The following is a 23,176-nucleotide window of genomic DNA, read 5'->3' as shown; positions in this document are numbered from 1 at the left end:
CTGACTCTGTTGGAAGTGCTGTTTATCTGCGCGCTCTTCAGTTTTGAATAGGATTGTTGAATTTATAACTTCTTTGTGAAATAATGGTGAAGCCAAATGGTGAAAAACCGATGCAGTTAAACTGATCCCTTGAAAATGTGCAAATGGTAGGGTCTTTTAAGGTACTTTACGTTTTTAGCTTAAAATTACTCATGAAATGAGGTGTGAAGTTGCAGAGAATAGGTCCTTGGACCTGCCTGAGAAGGTGCTGGAAGCAGGTCACCTGAGCTTTACCCATTTACGATGTGTGATCAAAAAATACGGTGAATGTTTAAATTTAAAAATATTATTACAGTAAAAGACACATTGCCATTAATCCCCCTCAGAATAATCCCCCTTGCTTCAAATACACTCATCCCATCATTCTTGCCACTTTCTGAAGCAGTTCTGGAAGTCCTCTTTCATCGTCCATCGTAACAACACTGGGTCACACATCGCTTCTGGTACAGCAATTTCTGTCAAATAAAAACATTACGGTGTGTCTGCAACCACCTTATTCACCAGATCTGGCACTGTGTAACTTCTGGCTCTTCCCCAAAGTCAAAATGACCATGAAAGGAAAGCGTTTTGAATTGAGTCAGAATATCAAGGCAGCCACGACAGCGCAACTGAAGACACTCATGAAAGAGGGCTTCCAGAACTGCTTCAGAAAGTGGCAAGAATGATGGGATAAGAGTGTTTGAAGCGAAGGGGAGTATTTTGAGGGGGATTAATAGCAATGTGACTTAAACTGTATATTTATTTTTATTTAAACATTCACCATATATTTTGATCGCACCTCGTGCAGTTGAGTGGGGAGGGAGGGAGGCCAGGCGTTGAACACACATGGTGTCGAGGATTTCCTTTGTGTTACATGAAAGGAAGGTGAAGGGGGCTGCAGGTGGAAAGCAGGGGCGGTGGGTGGGAGACAAACGTCTGTGAGGGCCTGACACTTGCTTTCACCCCTCATCTCCCAAGAGGAGACGATGTTTGCCAGATTTTATAAGAAGTTCCCTCTATACAATCCCAAGTCTACAGTGAGCTGCTAACTATTGTTCAGCTTCCTAATTAATACCTTGAACGAGGCACTGAAATATCCACAGAGGACTGTGAAATCGCTAGAGGAAGATTGCATTGTGCTCAGGAGAATTTTCTTTCTAAGTAAATTTTAATTTTTGTGAGCTATTGTTCCAGGAGTTATATATGTGATAACTCAATTAAGAAGAGCAGGTAATTAACCAAGATTTTTCACTTCTTGACAATGCAACAGTAGCAGAAACCATACTTTAGTCAGATTTGCAAAATTGATGTTTTTAAAGGTCTTATTTTTAAAGGTCAGGGGATGCCTTCTATAGGTCAAAAGATTTTTAAAAGTTGTAAATGAAAATATCTCTTGTAATTAGTGAATGTTGATTCAGAGTAGGTAGGGATTCAGTACCTCCTAAGAGTGTCGTGCTTTGAAGGGGCCAAAAGTTCATGCAGATTCCCCAACATCAGTGTCAGGTGCCACGGGCTCTGATCTGGGGGCGTTAACAGAGGGCCTGCTTCTCCACAGACTCTTCCTGCACCCCGGCGTCCACACTCCCATCAGTACCACCTAAGTGCAAGTAGACTGCTAGGCACGAGGACATTTCCACAGCTGTTTCTCTCCATGTCCAATAGGGACAATTGTGCTCTAGACAAAGGGGACCCATCTGTGACCACGAGCTCCCCCACCAGCATGAGACCTGCTCTGACCAGTGAGCAGGCACGTTTCTATGCAGGGAGAGAGAACTGGATAATGGCTGCCTAAGGGAATGGTGTTTGGGTCTGGCCCCACCTACCACACAGGATGGGCCAGGCGCTGGTCTTCCCACATGAATGGGGAGGCTTTTGTTGTAAGTGACCTCGTGAATATCCAAATATTCCAAGTATGGAATCTACTAATAATGAGGGTCCACTGTATCTTGCTAAGTTATTACTCGTTATTTCTTATTACTAAGTTCATGTAGTTAAGATTTCGGGAGCCCATTCAGGTGTACAGTACAGGGTAGAATAAAGCTTATAATAATAGCATGAGCTGATAAGCATTTGGAAATATGGCATAGATAATAATATTCTGGGCAAGCTTGGGCTAAGGCCGAGAGGGGCCCAGGGTGATTGGCGGCCAGTGCTTAGGGCCTGACAGGTGCTGGGGCAGGTGGACTAGATGACAGTGCAAAGTCAAGTCAGTGTAATTGGAGGTACTACCATGTTTCCCTGAAAATAAGACCTAGCTGGACCATCAGCTCTAATGCGTCTATTGGAGCAAAAATTAATGTAAGACCCGGTCTTATTTTAATATAATATAAGACCAGGTCTTATATAACATAATATAATGTAGTATAATATAATACCCAGTCTTATTTTACTATAATATAAGACTGGGTCTTAACATAATGTAATATAGTATAATATAATATAATATAATATAATATAATATAATATAATATAATATAATACCGGGTCTTATATTAAATTTTGCTCCAAAAGACGCATTAGAGCTGATTGTGCGGCTAGGTCTTATTTTGGGGGAAACAGGAATGATTCTCCCAGTAGCAGCACTCTGCCCACCTCCTGGGCACTCGCACGGCAAGTGCATTTGACCTACACTGTACAGTGGTTTTCTAAGATCGCGTCGTCTCTTCTCGACTCCGTTCACTGTCACAGTCTTGGCCCTTAAGAGGCAGTCTGTCTGAAAATCTGTCAGCCGCTTGCCAGCTGCACAGGCCTCAGGGTGCTGGCTCTGTCCAGTCCTGGCTTCCCGGGAGAAGAGAGTGTTCTCCCCGATTCCCACTGAGGTTTCAGCCGTCTCAACCAGTGTGACGCTGTGTGGAGACATGTGCTACACTGTTTTGGGGCCATTATCATGATTTTGGTGATCTCCATTGCCACGAACAACGCCACCCTGAACATCCTCATACAGGCCCCTTATGGGCCTTGTAACTGGGTATGTTCTTAGGGAAGGACTTTCTGTCATGGCCGTGTGTGTTTTTAATCTGCACCAACACTGTCCACACCCCACTGCCGGGCAGTGAAGCCTTGCATTCCCACCCCACCACCCCTGGCACTGTCCCACATTCCAACGTCACCAATCTGACGTGTGTGTGGTGGTATCTTGTTTCCGCACCCCTCTAATTTATTACAGTTTTAGCTATGTCTTCATAGGTTTGGTCTCCATTTGGGTTTTGAAAATCATCCGTCCATGTCCTCTGCCCATTTCTGTGTTTGAATTCTTGTCTTTAATGAGGCTGTCTTCATTTCTTCTTGATGCTGTCCCTTGTTGGTTTAAAAATTGCAAACACCGTCTCCTAATTTATTGTAAGTAACTTTGCTCTTCAGTGAATACAAATTCTAAAGTTGATGTTATCAAACCCACCTTCTTTTTGCCTTAGGGTTGAGCTTTGGGTTTTTTTTTTTTATTTAAACACCTTTCTCCATCTTGAGTCACAAAAATCTTCTTTTGTAGAATATATGCTGATGCTCCTTTTATGTAGAATATATGCTGATGCATCTTCTATGAGTTTTATAGTTTAGTTTTCCGCGTTTAGTTCTTGAACCTTCCAGGATCCTGTCATTACCTGTAGTGATACTGGGAATCTGACCTTATGCAGCGATCGTCTTCTCCCAAAACCACCAAGTAAAGATCAGATTAAAGCAGATGCCAACTCAGGCTTAGACAGGCATGAGACTTACTGGGCAGGGAGTGCACAGACCACCAAGCAGGTCTGACACCTGGAAGGAGAGAAGGAAGGAAAGGGCAGGACGGCAGAGTCTCAGGTAGGCAGCAGCTGGTGGTCAGCTTACCATGCTCCCAGCAGGAGAGCTGAGCTCTGTGTTAACAGGGCTACCACGTCAAGGAAATTATCTGGTATGCGGGACAGTGACAAGTGCCACGGAAGAAGTGAGTACAGCAGGGTAAGGGGAGTTGGGAATCTGGGAGAAGAGCAGTTGTTCAAGGAAGTTCTCACTAAGATGCCATCTGAATCAAGACGGGAGGAGACGAGGGAGTGAGTCCGAGTGTCCCAGGCACAGACAGGAGAGCACTGGCCATTTGAAGACCATGAGGAAGAGGGAAAGGCCAGCATGACTGGTGCAGAGCCAGGGCGGGGAGGACACTGGGGTGGGGTCACAGAGGTCATGGGACTAGACTCTGGGGGGCTTCCCAGACCATTGTCAGGATGGGGCTACTCAGTGAATGGGATTGTGTGATAACCAGCTTGTGTTCTCACTGGGTCACCCCAGCCACCATGTTGGGAAGAGACTGAGAGGGACAAGAGCAGAAGCAGGGAGACTTCTGTAATAATCCAAGCAAGAGAGCACGATGGCTTGGAGGGGTAGGTAGCTAGGGAAGTGGTCACAAGCGGTCACGTTATGGGCATATGTGGTTTGCAGAGCCAACGGCATTTCCAGAAAGACAGTCTGAAAGATTGGTCGTATGAGTTTGTGTGCTGAAGACTGAGTGAGGAGGGGCTCCAAGAAGGAGCGAGTTGTCTAGTGTGGCAGGCAAAGTGGGGACTGAGAATGACAGCTTGATTTAGCAACACGGACAGCAGCTGAGGTTGAGGGGCGAGTTCCAGAGAGATGGGAGGAGAGAAGCTGAAGAAGGAGAATCAAAGAAACCGGAAGTGGGCGTGGTGGGGGGAGGGGGAGTGGTAGGCAGGGGGAGTGGGCAGCGGGGAAGCGGGCGTTGTGTGCTACTCGCCCCTCCTGTAGCGGGAGCCTCGAGGCTGGGGAACCCAGTAAACTTGCTAGGGAGCCGCAGGCAGGCCCACGCTCAGGGCCTGTGTCCTTGACCCCTGGCCTATGGTGTCTCCTGCTACATTAATGCCGAGATGGGCACTTCCGGTCATTGTGAATGATGCTTATTTCTATTGTATCTTTAGTTGGTTTTTGCTGGGATGGATAGATGTTATTGATTTTTGTAAGGTGAACTTGTCTGAGGCAGCCTTACTTACCCGACACTTGTCTGTGAGCCCACGAGCATTTCTATGTGAATGGGCCTACCTACCACATGCAGGTGCCCTGTCAATCTCGTCTTCCTATGGGGAGCCCCGATTGCATGAGATTCCAAAGGGACGCTTCACACCAGTTAAAAATTCTGTTGCCACACATTTGGGGCACTTTCTGCTCTAGAGTTTTAATTTTGTCTTTGTAACCAACCACTCCTGCACTTTGAGGGTGATGAGCACAGGTCATGCCAGCGGAGTCACCGGCCTGCAGTGGCCCGTCCCCGTGGTGGCCAGGGCCCAACAGGGTGGGCGATGACTCCACACCCTGCACTACACATCTCGGCTGGACTGGCTCTTCCAGAAGAGGAGCTTTCGACAGAACCAGGAAAGTGAAGTCGCTGGGCGAGACTCATGCTCGTTTGCTGTGGGCAACAGCAGGAAACTCACTTTTTAATTCCAGAAATGGTCTGAGGTGCAAGGCCTTGGGTGTCACTGTCTCCACATGTTTTCCATGCCTGTAAGCTCTGCAGACACTTCACATCAGACATAAGTCCTGGGAAATGTGGGTTAGCTTTGGGATAAGCCAAGCTTCCCGAGGCTGACATAGCACCCTCTGTCCTGCGGTCCTGGGAAGGGCTCGGGAGACATCCAGCACTGTCTGTCCACAGCTGACCTGGGGCCTATGATTACAGCAGTGTGCACAGTAGGCCCCTTTATCTGCGTAGCCCAATGAAATCTCATGCTGTCCCACCTGGGACGTGAATCCTCCCGTTGGTGTCCCCACATTGTAGACCCTCCCCACCCATTGGTCACTAAGTAACCGTCTTGGTTATCAGATCAAATCAACTGATCGATTATCGATACTGTTGGGTATCACAGGGCTTGTGTTGAAGTCACTCTTATTTACCTAGTAATGACCCCAAAGCACAAGAGTAGTGATAGTGGCCATTCATATTTGCCAGAGTGAAGCTGTAAAGTGCTTCCTGTAAGTGAAAGGTGAGCATGTAGAGGAAAAAAACAGTATATACAGGTTCTATCTGTGGTTTCAGGCACCCACTGGAGGTCTTGGAATGTCTCCCCTGTGGATAAGGGGGGACGAGTCTATTGGCCGCTTTGGGGGACAGTGGGGAAGGAATATTTCTTTTTTTAGAAAGATTTTATTGGGGACGGGGGGCAGGACTTTATCGGGGAACAGTGTGTACTTCTGGGACTTTTCCAAGTCAAGTTGTTGTCCTTTCAATCTCAGTTGTGGAGGGCGCAGCTCAGCTCCAGGTCCAGTTGCCGTTGCTAGTTGCAGGGGGCACAGCCCACCATCCCCTGTGGGAGTCGAGGAGTCAAACTGACAACCTTGTGGTTGAGAGCCCGTGCTCTAAACAACTGAGCCATCTGGCCACCCAGGAGCTGAGCAGCAGCTCATTGACTTCATTCTAGTTGCGGAGGGCGCAGCTCGCTGGTTCACGTGGGAATTGAACCGGCAGCCCCACTGCCCAGAGCTGAGCCACCCATCTACCCCGGGTATATTTCTTTTTAATAATAATAATAATGTCTGAGGAGATAGGAAGAAAGGTCAGCCTGCTGCCTTGGCTCAGGTACCTGTGAGAGTATTTTCTTTTATGATATCACTATTAGGTTCTTTTTCTTCGATAAAATCTGTGTATTTGGGGTGCTTTTCATCCTGTTGCCGCAGATCATGCCTCCTGTTAATAGGGGCACCTGTCACCCCTGTTCAAAGAGAACAAGTTTTCATCTCCCCACAGAGGAAACCAGAGAACATGAATGTACAGAATGCTTACTATCTTTGGTAGAATTTTAAAATTTAATGGATAATAACAACAAAAGGGATAAAACACACAAACATAAGATACTTATACACAGACAGATATCAAGCTCTCCAGGGAGTGCCCTGACCTTTCACTGAACTCTTTATTTTTATGGGTCGTTATTTATCCTATAGTAAGAAACTTTAGTGTTAACTCCAGCTTTAGTAACTAATTTATCTTTTTGTCTATACACTATTTTAGTCACCTTTTATTACCACATCACAGTGCTTAACTTTTAAAACCCAATTATAGAAATCAGCTGCTGTATCAGATCAACAGCCAGAATCACCAGAGGATTTAGAAACCTGACAGACATTTCAAGTGGAAACAATGTAGGGGGTCATGGCTTCAGCATGTTATCTGGGTCCCACAAGAACAGATTGGAAGGCGACATTAGCGTATCTCAGCTGCAATTTTACAGCAGCATTACGTTTAGCCATCCGCTCACGTCTTAAAGCCATTTTCAGTCATTTTTTGCTCATCCTCAAGGAAGGTTCCATTTTTGAATTTCTTTTTTAAAGTCTTAGGAATACAGCTCAGCCATGGAAAATTAGGGGTAATTTTCTAGATTTTATATAAATTGAAACATCACATGCTTCCCAGCTTTTACTTCATGGTGACTGTGAATAGCTCAGGGGCACAGCCTCTCTGTGGGGTCCTCGTCACAGACCCTGTGAAAGTCCCACGTGTGTAAATGACATTGGTTGTCATGGCTGGGCCCATAATGCACGTCTTGTCACCTGGGCTTGTCAGGAGAATCCCTGCCACGCGATGGTTCAGACTCAGATCTTTACATTAACTGTTTGGTGCTGAATATGAGAGGGTTTGGTTTGCTGTTTCCTTAGTACTTTGTTCACAGGGGGGGACGGCCTGACCTGTCTGTGTGTGTGTGGGGGGGACTTCCTGCTGCGGGCTTCTGTTTACCCGAACAAAACCGTGTCTGAAGTAAGAAGGGCATTTACATGACACATTCGTCTGCATCTCAGCAGGGTTTAAGAACCCTGGGCAAGGGTGACACTTGGTGACGTCTGTTGGTACACTTGTCCTGGAAATCCAGGCACATGTCACCTGTCCAGGTGACACCTACTGAGTGGTTTAACAACCATCAGCTCTTCCTGTACTTCACCGGTGGAAGCTTCACTTCTCGAATACTTGTGATTTTCCACTCGGAGGAAATTTAGTCAAAGTGCACGATGATTTCTGGTCTCTATCCCTGGACATCCTTTGCTCTTAGACCCCAGTTAGTTTGCACAAAGTCTCAGGGCCAAAGAGACAGATTTCATAGCCCCTATTTAAGGAGTATAGGTGAAAAGAGATAACATAAAATCAATGTACGTTTTTAAAATTATTCTAATGGTCTCACTTCACGATTCTACATACATATTGTTACCAGACTCAGGCTCAGTGCCGCTTGCTTGCTGAAGAGCCCAAAACGAGAGTGACAAGGGTTGGTGAGGAGAAAAGCACCCTTTATTCCAGATGCCAGCAGCTAGGAAATATCGCAGACTCATGTCTAAAAAACCACAGAACCAAAATGTAAAAGAGGTTTTACAGTCGAGTAGATGGCAAAGAACAAAGGAAAGCAGGCCTCAGGGCTAATAGTTGAGAAGGCATCTTCTGGCATCTTCTGGGGCCTCAGATCTGCCTCTGTGTTATCTTAAATCTCATTGTCCATAGTGGGAAAGTCATCTGTGAAAAACTGCTCGGCAGTTGTGGTCATGGGCCCTGACATCCGACATCCGGGCGCCTGAGGATTAAAGAAACCGCTCTTTTCAGGTTAGGATGTTGTTGAACAGAGCTCTTCAGTTAATCAGTGGGAGGAGAAACAAAGAGGAAACAGCTGAATATACGGATGGATCAAACTGCAAACTAGCTAAGTTTATTACATTATTGATCTACTGAGTGTCACCCTTACAGTGCTATCTGTGTTTATCACTTGATCACAGAGATCATTTTAAAAATAGTAACAATAATTTAAGTAGCAATTAACACTATGGTTAATTACCAGTAAATTGTTTTCTCTATTAATAAGGTGGCTTGTCTAATTTTCTCTATTTCTTAATAAATGACAAACTTCGAACCGCTGGCTAAACTTTACTTGATGTATTCTCGTCCTGGGAATTGCCTGGGTCACTGGCCAGCTGGGGGCACCTGGAGAGACCATGCAGATCTCTGTTTCAGACTTTCCACCTGCAAATTGGGCATACCTGTGACACTCCCTCAGCGGCATGTCCTGAAAACCAAGAGTCCACCTGAAAAACACCCAGCACAGCACCGAGCTCACAGCATACACCCCTGGGGCAGCGGCACGTGTCTGCGCCGCCTGTCACCTTTTGTCCGATTTCCCCTTATACTGAGCACACAAGAACCTTGCTGATCCTAGGCTGGGTCTTATTTTAGAATCTTATTTAATATAGTGTAGTTGCCTAGTATTCCTTCTTGCATAAATAAGTTAAAGTAAAGGGTCACTACAACTAATTAAAAGTAATCCGCTTCTCTTTTAGTGTTTGCTGATGTCTAGGGAGGGATTTTAAAAAAACAAATTTTGAAAGTTCCTTTCCCCCAGTTTTTTGAAATTACACACCTTTGAGACTGTTAAATAATTATTCCTCCAAGTAGTTTTCCTCCAATCAGTTATAAACTCTTTACACAACTAAAAATAATAAAACAAAAATTTGACTGATTTGATTTCTCAAAACATTATGTTTTTTGCAATGAAAAATGCTCATTTATTTAAAATTATATGTGTGAGTATATGTACATAGAACATTTAAATAAACAAAATATTTTTAGTGTTTAAAAGTTGAAAGTAAGATGAAGAGAATTAGATTCAGTAAAATCGTATAAACCTCCCCTTCCCTTTACTTTCTCTTTGCCTTTTCCCCTCCCCTGTGTTTCAACCTCTCTGTTCTCTCCAAACACTCTTTTATGTTTTGGTCACAAACTTTATCAATTAAACTTTTCACAAGTCTAGCATATCAGATCCTTTTAAGTGCTTTAAGTTTTTAAAAAAAATCTACATAATCAAATTATTTCAAAACTGATGGTGACACTGTCAGCAAAACCATTTACAAAAGTGCTCATGCCAGGGTTTAAATGTTTCCTCATCTTCTTGCCTCCACCGAGACACAAGCCCCTGAAAAACGAGAGAATTTCTCTTCACTTTTCCTTTTTCTTTCTTTTCTTTCTTTCTTTCTTTTCTTTCTTTCTTTTCTTTCTTTCTTTCCTTCCTTCTTTTATTATTAGTTTCAGGTGTACAAAACAATGTTATAGACATTTACACCCCTCACAAAGTGATAACCCCTGTCCCCCAACCTACTACCCCTCTGACACCGTATATGCTGTTACAATTCCATTAACTCTATTCCCTATGCTGCACTTCACATCCCGTGACTATGTATATATTAAATTATAGTTGACATACAGTATTATCAGCTTTAGGTGTACAATGCAGCGATCAGGCATCTACATCATCCCTGAAGTGGGCTCCCTAATAAGACAAGTGTCCATCGGAGACCCTACAAAATCTGTACAACATTATTGATTATGTTCCCCAAACTGTCTTTAGTATCCCCGTGTCAATCTTGTGGTTACCGATTGTGCTTTCTAATCCCCTTAACTTCTCCCTCGTCCCCACCCCCCTCCCATCTAGCAACCCTCAGTTTTTTTAATTTCTGTTATAGCTAAAACTTTGGCATTTATCCAATCCTTTTGTAGAGACGTTTTAATCCTGTTAGATTGTTCCTGTTTTAAAAGCTGAAATGAGGAATCCTATTTCAGTTCTTTTACATTATAAATATTCTCTAGTTACAGGGCAAAGCGAAGGCCTATGTTTCCAGTGTTTCTAACAAAATAAAATGTTTGCCCTGGGACAAGCATTCAAGTTGAGGGCCCTGGAATTTGAAATTACAGGTAAAGAAATGCCACACAAATCCATGCAGGTGTAATTTGGCTGGTAGCTCATTCTTACTGTGTATATTTCCCTCCCCGACTTTGTTCTTTTTAAAATTATAAGCAGACCCCCCCCCCCCCCAATGCAGCAGGGAGCAGAGTGTGGAGGGGGCCGTGCCCACAGCCTTGGGGGGCTGGCTGTGTCTCCATCCTTGCCTGTGTTGTGGAGGGCTGATGACAGACCTCACCTAAAACACGTCAAAATCACTTCAAACCTCTAAACCTCTTTCCGGGACTCCTGCTGTGTCCGCCTAATTGAACCAGTGTCCACTCACCTAGGACTCAAATGAGTCATTGGCTTCAAATATTTCTCCAGAATGCCTAAGGAGTCGGCCCGGCTGAAATGGCAATATTACCAGCTTCATTCTCCAGGGTTACATCAGAGGCTGCCAGACGGCTAGGACCCAAACAAGGGCTTACGTTCTGAAAGGGGACCCCACAATCCTGACGTAGCTGCTGCTGAGCAGATACCCCTAGGCAGCCTGAGGGGTCGCCTTAGCTGGGGCTGAGGAGGACATACCAGATGACGCCTTTAAAACGTGCATCCAAGTGTAGGTCCTATTAGTCACAAAGGGGTGTCTTCCGGCATTTAAAAATATTGGTATTTCAGAATAAACTGGAACATCTCTCTTAAGTGTTTCCCCTGGAATCCAAATGCAATAATGGCTAGATCACCACCATCCTTTCTAAAAAGTGACATGGAAATGCTTTTCTCTGAGCAGGCAAAACGTTTTGTGACTCCGTTTTCTCCTTGAATTCAGATTTCCATCCTACCTACTCCTTAGAGTATTATCATTTATGTGGATATTTGCTAAAAAGTCTTTTATTCATTCCTTTATATTCGTGCAGTAGAAATCTGTTTACAAATTGAAATTGACTTTTAAATTTAATTTTCTGTAACAAGACTAAGTGTTAACTTTTGAATTATTATAATTATTATTGGGATACAATTGAGGAAAATACTTTTAAAGTTGATAATTATTAAATGTAACAAGTGGAATGATAGGAAATTCAGAGTAGGTGACATGAACAGCTGATGGGGACAGCCCCCTCCCAGGGCTATGTGTGCTTGGAGAGCGCCCACAGTGGGAAGGTCTCAGCACCAATATTTTCCCTAGTTTTTATTCTTATCAGCTGAAGAAACTTGTTCACATAAATAAGAATGAAAGATGGCAACAGAAAAAGATTTGTAATAATAATGTCACAATTTTTTTGAGCTCCTTTTGAGCTGAATGCCAAAAATCACCTTGTGATGTTCATAAGAGATTATTTTTAAAGCTCTGTTGGCTGACAATTTGAGTAGCTGCTCCTGCAAATTTCTTGACAGCAGAGTTAGAGACTGTTGGACTCGCCGGAGAATTGGTCCTTTGGTCGTTGGAAGACAGGGAGGTACTAATACTTCAAACAGGATTCTGCCTAGTGTGGGGGAGGTTTCCACCCCCCAGGAAAATGCACTGGGGGTGGGGACGTAAGGGGGGAGAGGTGAGCCTTTTGTCTGAAGAGGGGAGATGGAGATTGTGAAGGGGAGGTAGCAAAGGGAACTGGGCCGAGGGGCTCTTACATCATTTTTAGGATGGAGTGGAGGATCTGGAAATTATAAATAATTGCTTTAAAAATGTTATATGCACACGGCCCCGGGAAGGTCTCTGCACTTACACTTGCCCAGTGAGAGGGCCCCTGAGGTGAGAGGGTCTCACACCCAGGGCAGGGCCAGCATACAGGTCTCAGCACAGCCCTTGGGAGAGCCAGGCAGGTGACAGTCTGCACTGAGCTCAGATTGGCAGAGGTCATTTGGGGCTTGTTGGGGCAAGCTCGGGAATGACCTCGTTTGGCACAAAGATTCCAGAGATTTTGCCCGGATGAGCTGTTACGGGCACAAAATATCAATGCCAGAGTCGTCTCCTTTCAGTAGTGAAGAGTTCACACTCACCCTCGTGAGTGTTTCGTGCCAGGCTTCACGTTTGGACTTCTGTGCAGTGGTGAACATCGCTCGTAGGCCACCTCTCTCTTGCTGGTTCTAGAACCGGGCCACGTTCTACCCCTGAGAGTGTGAACACAGCCAGACCTGGTGGCACGTTTCCCAAATGGGTGATAATACCACATGATCAGGCGAGTGACACTGACAAGACAGACTGGCAAGAGAAAAGAAAGGTTGTGTGTGCACGAGTGCAGCGCGCGTACACAGGGCCGTGCTCAGTGCCGAGTAACTCAAAGGGGTAGTTAGATTTGGGTCTGCTACACCTAACTTAGTAGGGAAAGGGCGGAGGGAGAAGAGGCTCCTATGGGAAGAACAGCTTCCCTTAGGAAAGGTAAGGAGGTTTTTAGGAGAAAGTTTGTGATACTCTTGCTCTATACAGGTGTGAGTGGTCTTTCCATCTTCATAAGGCTGTAAAACTTCGTAAGGAGATTTACGGTAGTTTGCTCTTAAGTCTCCCCTGGGAATAAAAGCTGCCCCAACAGGACATTCACGGCAGGGGTCATTTAAGTGTCCGCTTTTAGTCAGAGGAGGGCAGCTCGGAAAAGGCTGCTTTCTGCACCTGTTGGCTTTCAAGTGTCTTCAGCTTAAAATCATCCTTAGCGCAGCGCTGGGGTTCTGAGTGAATCCGCAGCAGGTAGGGGCTGTTCCCACATCCTACTCCGTCCTTGACTTCTTGTCCACAAGACATGAACTCAGCCTCCGTCCTGGATCTGTCTGGTCTTGCTCTCTTCCTTCTGTGGGACACCTACCCTGCTCCAGTCTCCCCAGAGTCCAGGCTCAAGCACAGGTCCTGGTGACAGCCACCGCAGTACATGCACGCCCACACCTGAGTTTGCAGGGCACCTGTCACACCTGGGAGCTGAGCTGTCAGCCTCTCTGAGCATTGAGTTCCTCCAGGGAGCCCTGGTGCTTAGCTGGGTGCAGGGGACCCGGAGAGCCCCCATCTGATGGTTACCTGGAGTGTGCAGGGAACGGGAGAGCCTGCAAAACTCAGGGGGGCCTGGGCAGCAAGGGCCCCGCGTGTGGGCGTGGGGGCAGCGAGGGCCCCGCGTGTAGGCGTGGAGAGCAGCGGAGATACTGTGTGTGGGTGTGGGGGCAGCGAGGGCTCCGCGTGGCTTTACAGGAAGTAGGTCGGGAGGGGGGGCCTCCTTGGTGCGGCTGTGGCTCTTCACTGCCTCATGGTCACGGTCAGTCTCCCTTGGGGACTAGTTTCAGTGTCTAGTAGCTGTAGGGTTTTGGAGTAAAAGCAGTTGGCGTGTGTATGTGTCGTGTTCTTTTAATTTAAAGACTGCTTTTCCTTAGTTTTTCCCATTGTGATAAAACAGCTTTGTTAGAACAGCAAAATAAATACAAACACAGTTGGGATGCGTAGATTTCCTTGAACTTCAGATTTCAGTCTATCCCAGATGGTTGGGGCTTCGTGATTTTAAGACGTTGACAGACCAACATTTCATTTTTGTTTTATAAATACACACAATGTATATTTCTTTTTCTCCCTGAATTTAAAAGGAATATATTGCAAAATAGAAAGTGTGAAGAACATAGAAAAGTATAAATAAGACATTTAACATCACCTTCATGTAACAAAGAAGAGACGATCGTTCTTACTAGTGGGTGTATTTCTTTATCTCGTGACCGTTTTTCCAGGACCTTCCTCTCTTCATATCTGTATCCACACATCCATTCCTGTGTGGTTATCTAGGTCAGTATCTATATATGTGTCTATATTTACATCATCACAGTTTTATAATTTATCAACATCGCATCATACTTTTCATAAGTTCTTAACATTTTATAACTTTCCCCAAAAGACTCATAAATATTTTTAACAACTGTAGACATTTCCATCAGACAGCTATACCGTAATTTGTCCACTTGTCTGTTGTTGAATATTTGGGTACACTTTCAATTTCTCACCATTATAAAATTACTATAATAAACGCCCATATATATAAGTCTTTATCTTCGGATCAACTCCTACAAGTTATTGGGTCAAAGAATTTGGATATTTTTTTACACACACGCTTATTTTACATCTTATAAGTCTTATGCAAAACAATATTTTTAGGCTTCATTTAGGCAGAACATTTTACTTCCAGGCTCGAGTTCTCTCTACAGATACTGCAACTCGCACGTAGGTAACAGGCACAGCAAAATCCCAATTCCTGGATGGGCAGCCCTTAAGCAACAACACCCACCCACACCTGCTTTTTCGGCTGGTTTCCCCGCTTCTGGGACTCCTCTCCTGCCCCCTGGTGGCTGTCCTGAGAAGCAGTGAGACCAAAAAATGTGGCTAGGGAATTATGTCATTCAACTGATAAAAATATAACCAAAATTAAGCATAAAGGGACATAAACTAGACTACTGATGGGTTAGAACACAATTGCTAAACATTTAACATAGTATAACTTCTATTTCCTTCTCTTTTGATATGTGGATTTTTAAACATTTTTTCTCCAGGATGTGGAAGTTATTCAACCTTTTAAAACAATACGTTTAGCATTTTTATTTCTATCGCTATAAAATGACACATGTATTAACCCAGCAGAGTTTGAAATACATTTTAAAAGAATACATTTACATTCTTCTCTCCCACTCCCCACCATTTACAAGTGTTTCTTGATATAGTCAGGATTTTAAAAATATCTTTGCTATCATTAATAAGTTATTTTGTCGTCTTTTCTACTTTAATAATTCGTGTTGTCATTTGCGTCGTTTCATAGCCATATTAGTGACTCCTAGTCTCACTCAATTCTGTGTTCACTGATTTACTTCCTTTCCTGCTGATGCTGTTATTTACCTGTAAATTGTCTTTCTTACATTATTTATTTTGAATCGGGGTGTATTAGACTAATGCACTTTTAGAGGTAATTCTCCTGGGACAAGTACATGAATGATGGAATGACTGAATGCTTCTGTTCCCCCCAAATTCATCCGTTGAAATCCTACTCTCAATGTGATGGTGTGTGGAGGTGGCCTTTGGGAGGCGAAGAGGGTGGCGCCCTCGAGAATGGCATCAGTGTCCTCATAAATGGGACCCCAGAGAGCGCCCTCCCCTCTCCCTGTGTGTGAGGACAAAGTGAGGAGACAGCCAGTATGACCTGGGGCGAGGCCCCTGCCCAGGACCCCGCTGAGCTGCACTCGACCTCGGACTTCCAGCCTCCAGCACCGTGAGAAAATAGTTTCGTTGTTGATAAGCCCCCCAGTCTGTATTCTGGCTCAGCAGACTGAACTGACTAAGATGAATGATAAACTGAGAAGTTCTGTCTGTTGTCTTAAATCTGAATAACGACTGATGTGAATACAGAACTCTTGGGCCACCGTCTTTTTCTCTCAAAACTCTGCAATTAAGGGTTTTTGAAGAGAACATCCTGGCCAACCTCACTGGACATTTTGTGGACAAAACCCCCTGGGGTGTAGGAAGTGCAGTGTTTTGGACTCGCGTGTCAAAAAGGGCAGCAGGCTATTTCCGGGTGTTGTTTTCATTTATCTTGCCTGGCGCCTGGTGATGAGAGATTCAGGCGGACGGCAGGCAGAGAAGAGAGGGTGTTTCGGGGAGCAGCCATCGGAGAAGTGGCTCCAAGACCACCCAGCGCCTGCAATGCAAGCCCTCCACCCATGGGGTGACAGCTGACTGCGCTGGCTTCACGGGGACCCAACCTGTGTCCTCGTGTGTTTTTATCTTAGTCGAGCTCCCCTGAGATTAGCAGTAATGCAGCGGGTTTACCATGGGAGGGAGGCAATCAACTGGGACAGCTTTCGACATGGGTCCGTGGATGGGGTGACCATGGTGCCTATCCTAGTTCCCTCAAATAAGAAGAAATGCCCCTAATGATTATAGGAAAAGGAACACTGACGTGTGCATTTTTCGCTGTCACATTTGTCAAAACCCTTTTGATCCTGGAATTTTAAATGTCAGATTTTATGTGCTCAATTGTTATCTGCTATAATTTTGTTAGATTATTATTGAGCTAGAACAGAAAGGAATAAAGGTAGAATTCTCTTGGCAATACTTTAGTTTTATACTAGCATGTTCTAACAATACATCAGAAGACAAATCTCATACATACAAGACTAATGCAGTAAGAGCCCAAGTGCTTTAAGACAGCAAAATGCTTGGGTGCGAATCACATGGTTAAGAATAGAAGCTTCGAAATTTGCTCAATTTCAGTTCAAACCCTGGCTCTACAACAACTAGCTGTGTGATTGGGAAAATCCCTCACCGTTCATTTCATTGGGACACAGGGAGCTCGCACCGCGTGGAGATGCCGTGAGGACCCTAGTGGAGGCCCCCGAGATCATCCAGCTCGTTTGCTGTCCTTCAGAGGTGTCCTGGGACGTAGTCTATGGAAAGTAATTACTTTAGAAGTAACAAACCCTCGAGTAAACAGAAGAGAGCAGTCGCTCCCATAGACCGAAAAAGCAAACATATAAGTTGTGTTTCACACCTACAACTTCTGACCTGGTGGTGAGGCGACCCAGGCCCCCAGAATCGGGGTGACCTGTCCAGGCAGCAGAGTGAGTGGTGACACACGAAGGGCTGATGGGAAGAGGCACCAGGTTGTTCCCTGGCTTCCTGGGCTAGACCCCAGGAACACAGAGACTTTTATACCAAGCTAGAAGCTTTGAGAATTACACGGAATGGGGATCTCCTAATTTCAGAATCAGAACTACCGTTAGGAAAGAGAGGGACATGCTAGTCAGGGTTCTCCAAAGAAACCGACCACTAGCATGGATGTGAATATGACAGAGGGGGCGGGGAGAGATTTATTTGAAGGAATTGGCACATGCGATTGTGGGGGAAGTCGGAAATGTGTAGGCCGGCAGGCTGGAAAATCCAGCAGCAGTGGAGGTGTAGTCTGGGGCCGTCTGGAGGCGGACACCCCTTCCTTCTAGGTCAGGGGTGTCCAAACTGCGGCCCACGGGCCAACTGCGGTCTGAAATCCATTGTTAATTGGCCCGCAGCAAATTCCAAAAATATATTTAGTTTACTTAAATAAACCAGGTGAGGCAATACGTACTTCACCTCGAGTGAGTGGCCCAGCTGTTTGTGTATTTTACCGCATATGGCCCTTGGTGAAAACCGTTGAAAAAAGTTTGGACACCCCTGTTCTAGGTGGACCTCAGGCTGCTTCTCTCCTAAGGCCCAGCTGATGACTGAGTCCCACTTACCTCGTGATGGGACGTCTGCTTTACTCAGAGCCGCCTGATTTAAAGGTTAGTCACATCTGAGAAAAGCTTCACAACATCCAGACTAGTGTTTAACCAAACGACCGGGCACCGAGGCCCAGTCAAGTCGACAGGTAAGTTAACCTTCCCAGGAACTGAAGGTCATTGGCTAAGGGTGAGCAGACAGGTCCTGGGGTCTCAATGGACTCTCAGGGACAGAGGGAGAAGCACTCTGCCTCATAAACTCCAAATCACTTAATGAATGCGTTTATAAGTGTGTGCTCCTGCCCTGCTTTGTGGCATCCTCCAGGCTGAGGGGGGCCCGTCCCTGACATCGGGAGTGGGGCCGCATTGGCCTGGCCGCGGCCTCTCCAGGAGCACAGCTGTAGCCATTTGCCTCCCACCTGCAGGTGAGGCCTGGGATGAGTCCAGCCTGTGCTCAGAGGGGCGGAGGGAACCGGCCCAGCTCCCTGGGCCTCTGAATGGAGACACTTTCTGCTGGTGGCTGTGACCTTGAGTCATAGTCTTAGGACTGGGGCTTCTGACCTGCGCTGCGAGCACGACTCAGGCCTGTTTTCACCGTCCTGTGGATGTGGGTCTTTTCCACACCCCAAACCTGCCATGTCCCCTGCCAGGCTGGAGCCTTGCTCCTAAAGATGTGGCTGGTTCTCAACCAGGGGCGGTCCTACCCCCGTGGAGGATGCTTAGTGAGGTGTGGACACAGTTTTGGTCATAACTTGGGGGGGGGGGTCCTTGGGATGTAGGAGGTCATCCCACAGCGCACAGGAAGCCCTCAGACCAACAGTTACCCAGACAAGTGTCCCAGGGCTGACGGGGGCCTGCGGCCCAGATGCTGGCGTCAGGGGACCTTGCTGGGGGCCTGAGTGCCGCCCAGCTCTGGCTCCGGGCTCAGCTCCTCACTGATTTCCAGACGCCATCTCGCACACCTGGGCTGCTCTGTTATCCACAGGCAGGAATGTGGTTACCTCATCCCTCGCAGCTGGACCCTGTTTGCCGAGCTCCCTCCCAACCCTGGTGAGTGCGTGCAGTTCTGGGGTCATGACCCCACCGTGCTTGCCTCAGTGTAAGGCCAAATAAGGACGTGCTCCCAGTGTGGGGAGAAGCCCCTGCAGTATCTCAAATAATCCCAGAAGGCACCGGCAAGTTATGGTTCTTTGAGAAGGAAATGTAGTTCCATTGCTTTGGGAGAGTACTTGACACCCTGTTCTAAGTACTCTGGTAGCCGCCTGGTGGATGGATGTGTCTGTACACCCGGGTCCTCGGCCTTCAGACTACACGCCATTGATCTAACGGTATGGCTTTCTCAGGGGAGGCAAAGAGGGAACGTCCAGGATGGTTTGCGTTTCTGTGGTCCTGCAGTCCTGCTGCTCTAGAGAGATCTCCAGTCCGCAGAGGAGTTTGCTGCTGCAGTAGGACGTGTCGACAAGCAGTTGGCAGTCTCTCTTTGGAAGCAAAGTGACACGTGCGTCTGAGTGGTTCTGATTCCGGCTACTTGGACTACAGACCAAGCAGTGTTAATGCTTGGCTCAGAGTCATTAGAAAAATGCCAGGCCCGGTCTCCATGACCCAGCCAGGCTGATTTGCAAAGCTATGTTGTGGGCACATCAGTTAGCCTGAGTCTCTAAGATAAGTACACGTTTCCTACAAGTGCAGAGAAAGGCTATAAATAGCACAAGTGCCCACAGAACAACCCCAATAGACTCTTCCGTGTCTGGGTTTGGCTCATATTTCAAGTGCAGTGACTACAGTCAGGGGATACACTGACCTGCTTCTCTGGCTATTCTGGGTTGGCCCACAAATAACCCCTCTGGGGATGTATTCATGCTTTCATGCAGTTCGATCTTGTTCATTTTGAGTGCTATATAGTATTTCATGGTATGAAATATGCCCATTTCTTTTTCCATTCCCTACCAAGGAACCAAGTTAGATAATGTTCATTTTTTCCTCTTTTAAAGCTGCGCTCAATGAAAAACTTTGTATGCCCCGCCCCCACATATACTTGAGTTTTTGCTCCCAGTCTTGATACTGAGAAGTGAAATTGGTGGGCCACAAGATCTGCACATTCACAAATTAACTTGCTCTTGACAAATCCCTCTGCAGTGTAGTTGACCTCTTTTGTTCTCCCTCTAGCAATGTATCAGGGTTTCTGTTTTTCTCTATGCTCGCCCACTCCCACTGGAGACAATTTGGCACACGTGTGCTATTGGTGGGAGCAAAGGCTTCACCTGTCTGATGACAGGGAAACAGCTCTCCTGCAAGTACTAACCTTGACTTTTCATATGCCCCTCGTGCTAACTCTTTAAGAACCATATGGGCTACAAGTATATTATTCTGGTCTGTGGCCTATTTTGACCTTGTGGTATCTTTTGTCATGCAAAATATCTTATGTAAATGGAGTCAAATCTATTGATATTTAAAAAATGACGTATGGATTTTTGACTTGGTTGAAAAAAGCCTTGAGTACTACAAGTGAAAAAATACAATCTCTTGAATGTCCTTTTAAAAATTATGTAGTTCAGCTTTTTCCCATTTTGGTTTTGAATTTATTTTTGTACATGGCATGAGGCTGATGGCTCAATTGGCCAGCGTCATTCATTGAAGAGACCATTTTCCCCCCATTATCCTTCAGCGTCAAGTCTGCCCTTCTCCGAGCTCTCTGTACAGGTGGGTCTTCCAGGTTCCGTTTGTTCCCTGAACAGATTCAGGTACGACCATCAGTTAAGGGCTGCTGTCTGGTTGGAAGTATGTCTCCTGCTTGCCCTTCTGCTTCAAATAGTGGTGCCTGGCCGTCCACCTGCACTCTTGGATTTGAATTCCAGGAAAAATTAAGCCTGCTTAGATTTGGATTGTTATGACATTAAAGTTACAGACTGATCTAGGGGAAGTTGACGTTTGTTTTTATCACATTAAGATTTCCATTCTTGAATATGATATTTAACTTTATTGCATTGGTTTTTGTTTTTTATTTCTTTCAATAAACTTTACCATATTTTCTGTAAAGTTCTTATGCATTTTACTGGTTTCCTTTTCTACTCTGTTCTTTTCTTTCCCCCTGCTTCTCCTTTTTTGCTTTTGCAAATGCCATCTCTTTGTTTCCTGGTGATGTACACAAGCATGGTAACTTTTGAATATTACTCTTGTGTCCAGTAAACTTTTCATAGTCTCTGATTAGAATTAATAAATTGTCAGTGCATTCTCTTGTATTTCACAGAGGATTATATCATTTATGAATCATAACGGTTTTATTTTATTCTTCCCGGCTTGTTTACATTTATTGCTTTCACTATGTCTTTAGAACGTAAAAATACTTATTTTATATTCTCTCTTATATTGTCCCTGTGCTCTCTGACGTTCTTGGCTCAACTCTTGCTTTTTCATGTGTCTGCTATTTTTTCCGGGGGTGTATTGTTTCCTTGGGTTTTTGCAATTTTTTGATAGTGAGCACACTTTCCAGGTCTTGCTTCTTCTGTGGGACGTCCTCGGGGCCTGGTTTGGGGTCATGTCCCCCCAGAGGTGTGTTTGCTTTGTGTCCACTGGGCAACTGAAGCATATTCCTGGCATAAGACCAACTTTCATGTGGAACTTAAGGTGAATCAGGCTGGCATTATAAGTCACACCGAAACTCACGGAAGGCACAGGTCTGGCATTTTCAATTAACGTTCCATTGTATAAATGTACCGCCTCTTCTTTAGCCAGCCATCCATCGATGGACACCCAGGTTGCTTCCACTTCTAGGCTATGGAAATAGTGCTACAGGGTTTCTTTTGGACTGATGAAAATACTCTGGGACTAGATAGTGGTGATGGTTACACACTTCGTGAATGTACCAAATGTCACTGAATCATTCACTTTAAAGTGGTTAATTTTGTGTTATCTGAAAGTCACCTCGATTAAAAAATGCTTTTAAAAAATCTGAATTCAAGGATTATAGCGAGTGAACCCCCCTCCCAGGGCAGCCTCAGCAGTGGTCCAGCCCCTCCGTTGCTCCCTTTCAGCCCCTGTGGGTTCGCCCCTCCTTCCTTCTTACGGCTTGGCTATTCATTGAGGCACTTTTTGTTTTGATTTTCCATCATTCCCACGTGTGCATAGTGAGAGAGTTCTCGGGATTTTTACCTGCCCATCTTGCTGGCCTTAGAAGTCCCCTGGGCAGCTCTCTGTTCCTCTCCTTCATCACGGATTGACCCATAGAACTGGGGGTAGGTAAGCTGCGATTGAGACACCCACTTCTAGTCGTGGCTTGGCCATCGCTGAGATGAGTCAGACACCCTCTTGGCCTGTTTTATCTAGAAAAGAAACAGGCCACAGCCCAGGAACCAGCCAACAGCAGAAGAGGGAGCATTTCTTGGACGCTGTAGCACCACCACTAACCCTTTAGTCCAGGTGTGTCAAAACTTATTTCAACGGTTTTCACCAAGGGCCATATGCGGTAAAATACTCAAACAGCCGGGCCACTCACTCGAGGTGAAGTACGTATTGCCTCACCTGGTTTATTTAAGTAAACTAAATATATTTTTGGCATTTGCTGCCAGCCAATTAACAACGGATTGCGGACCGCAGTTGGCCCGCAGGCCGCAGTTTTGACACCCGTGCTTTAGTCTGTACACGTCCAGGTTGAGCTGATAGGTCTATGGAGCCTTGGGTCCCCAGGGGAGAGGACCAGGGGCCGTGAAGGGACAGGCAGGTGCTGTGGGAAACAAGATCCACTTCCTGACAGTTTGGTCCCGCGTGGAAGGAATTCGCGTTTTGTCACCCGGGACACATCATTCAGGCCTCACAGAGCAGAGGCCTATCTCCTGCAGCAGTACCAGTCCTGGAGGTTGCCCTCGGCTGCGTCCTCTGCTGCCATCTCCTGGCGGACTTGGTGCAGGTTGGGAGGGAGCCCCCGCCGTATTTACTAGCTGGGACCAGGAGTCGCCCAGTGGAGGGCTGTGAGCCTTCCAGGGGCGTGTGGGGTGGGGGTGGATGTGTGTATCGAAACCACCCACCACCCAGAGACATTTAAAGACTCTATACTGCAGAGAAAGGGCTGGAGAAAACCAACCTCTTAAATAACCTATGTAGGTAATTTCTAGACGGTTTCAAAATGCCCAGCCTGACACGGAATTATGGCCTAATTCCGAGGGGGAGGCTGAGCCTGTCTCCAGGGGCCGCAGGTCCTGGGTCCTGTGGACAATGGCGCCATCTACTGGTTCTCCTTTGCTGTTCCACCCTCACGAGTCAGAAGTTGGAGCCCAGTCACAAACAAGGAC

General features: G+C 45.9%; 1 protein-coding gene across 2 annotated transcripts in view; it reads left to right on the top strand.

Annotated features, from left to right (window-relative positions):
* RPS6KA2 (ribosomal protein S6 kinase A2) overlaps nt 1–23,176 on the top strand; it is a 299,944-nt gene that overhangs the window by 24,670 nt on the left and 252,098 nt on the right. The window lies entirely within an intron of this gene.

Source organism: Rhinolophus sinicus, linkage group LG05 (assembly GCF_036562045.2).
Source record: "Rhinolophus sinicus isolate RSC01 linkage group LG05, ASM3656204v1, whole genome shotgun sequence".
Classification (NCBI taxonomy): Eukaryota; Metazoa; Chordata; class Mammalia; order Chiroptera; family Rhinolophidae; genus Rhinolophus; species Rhinolophus sinicus.
The sequence above is the reverse complement of the archived record's forward strand: the minus strand, read 5'-3'. Positions and strand labels throughout refer to the sequence as shown.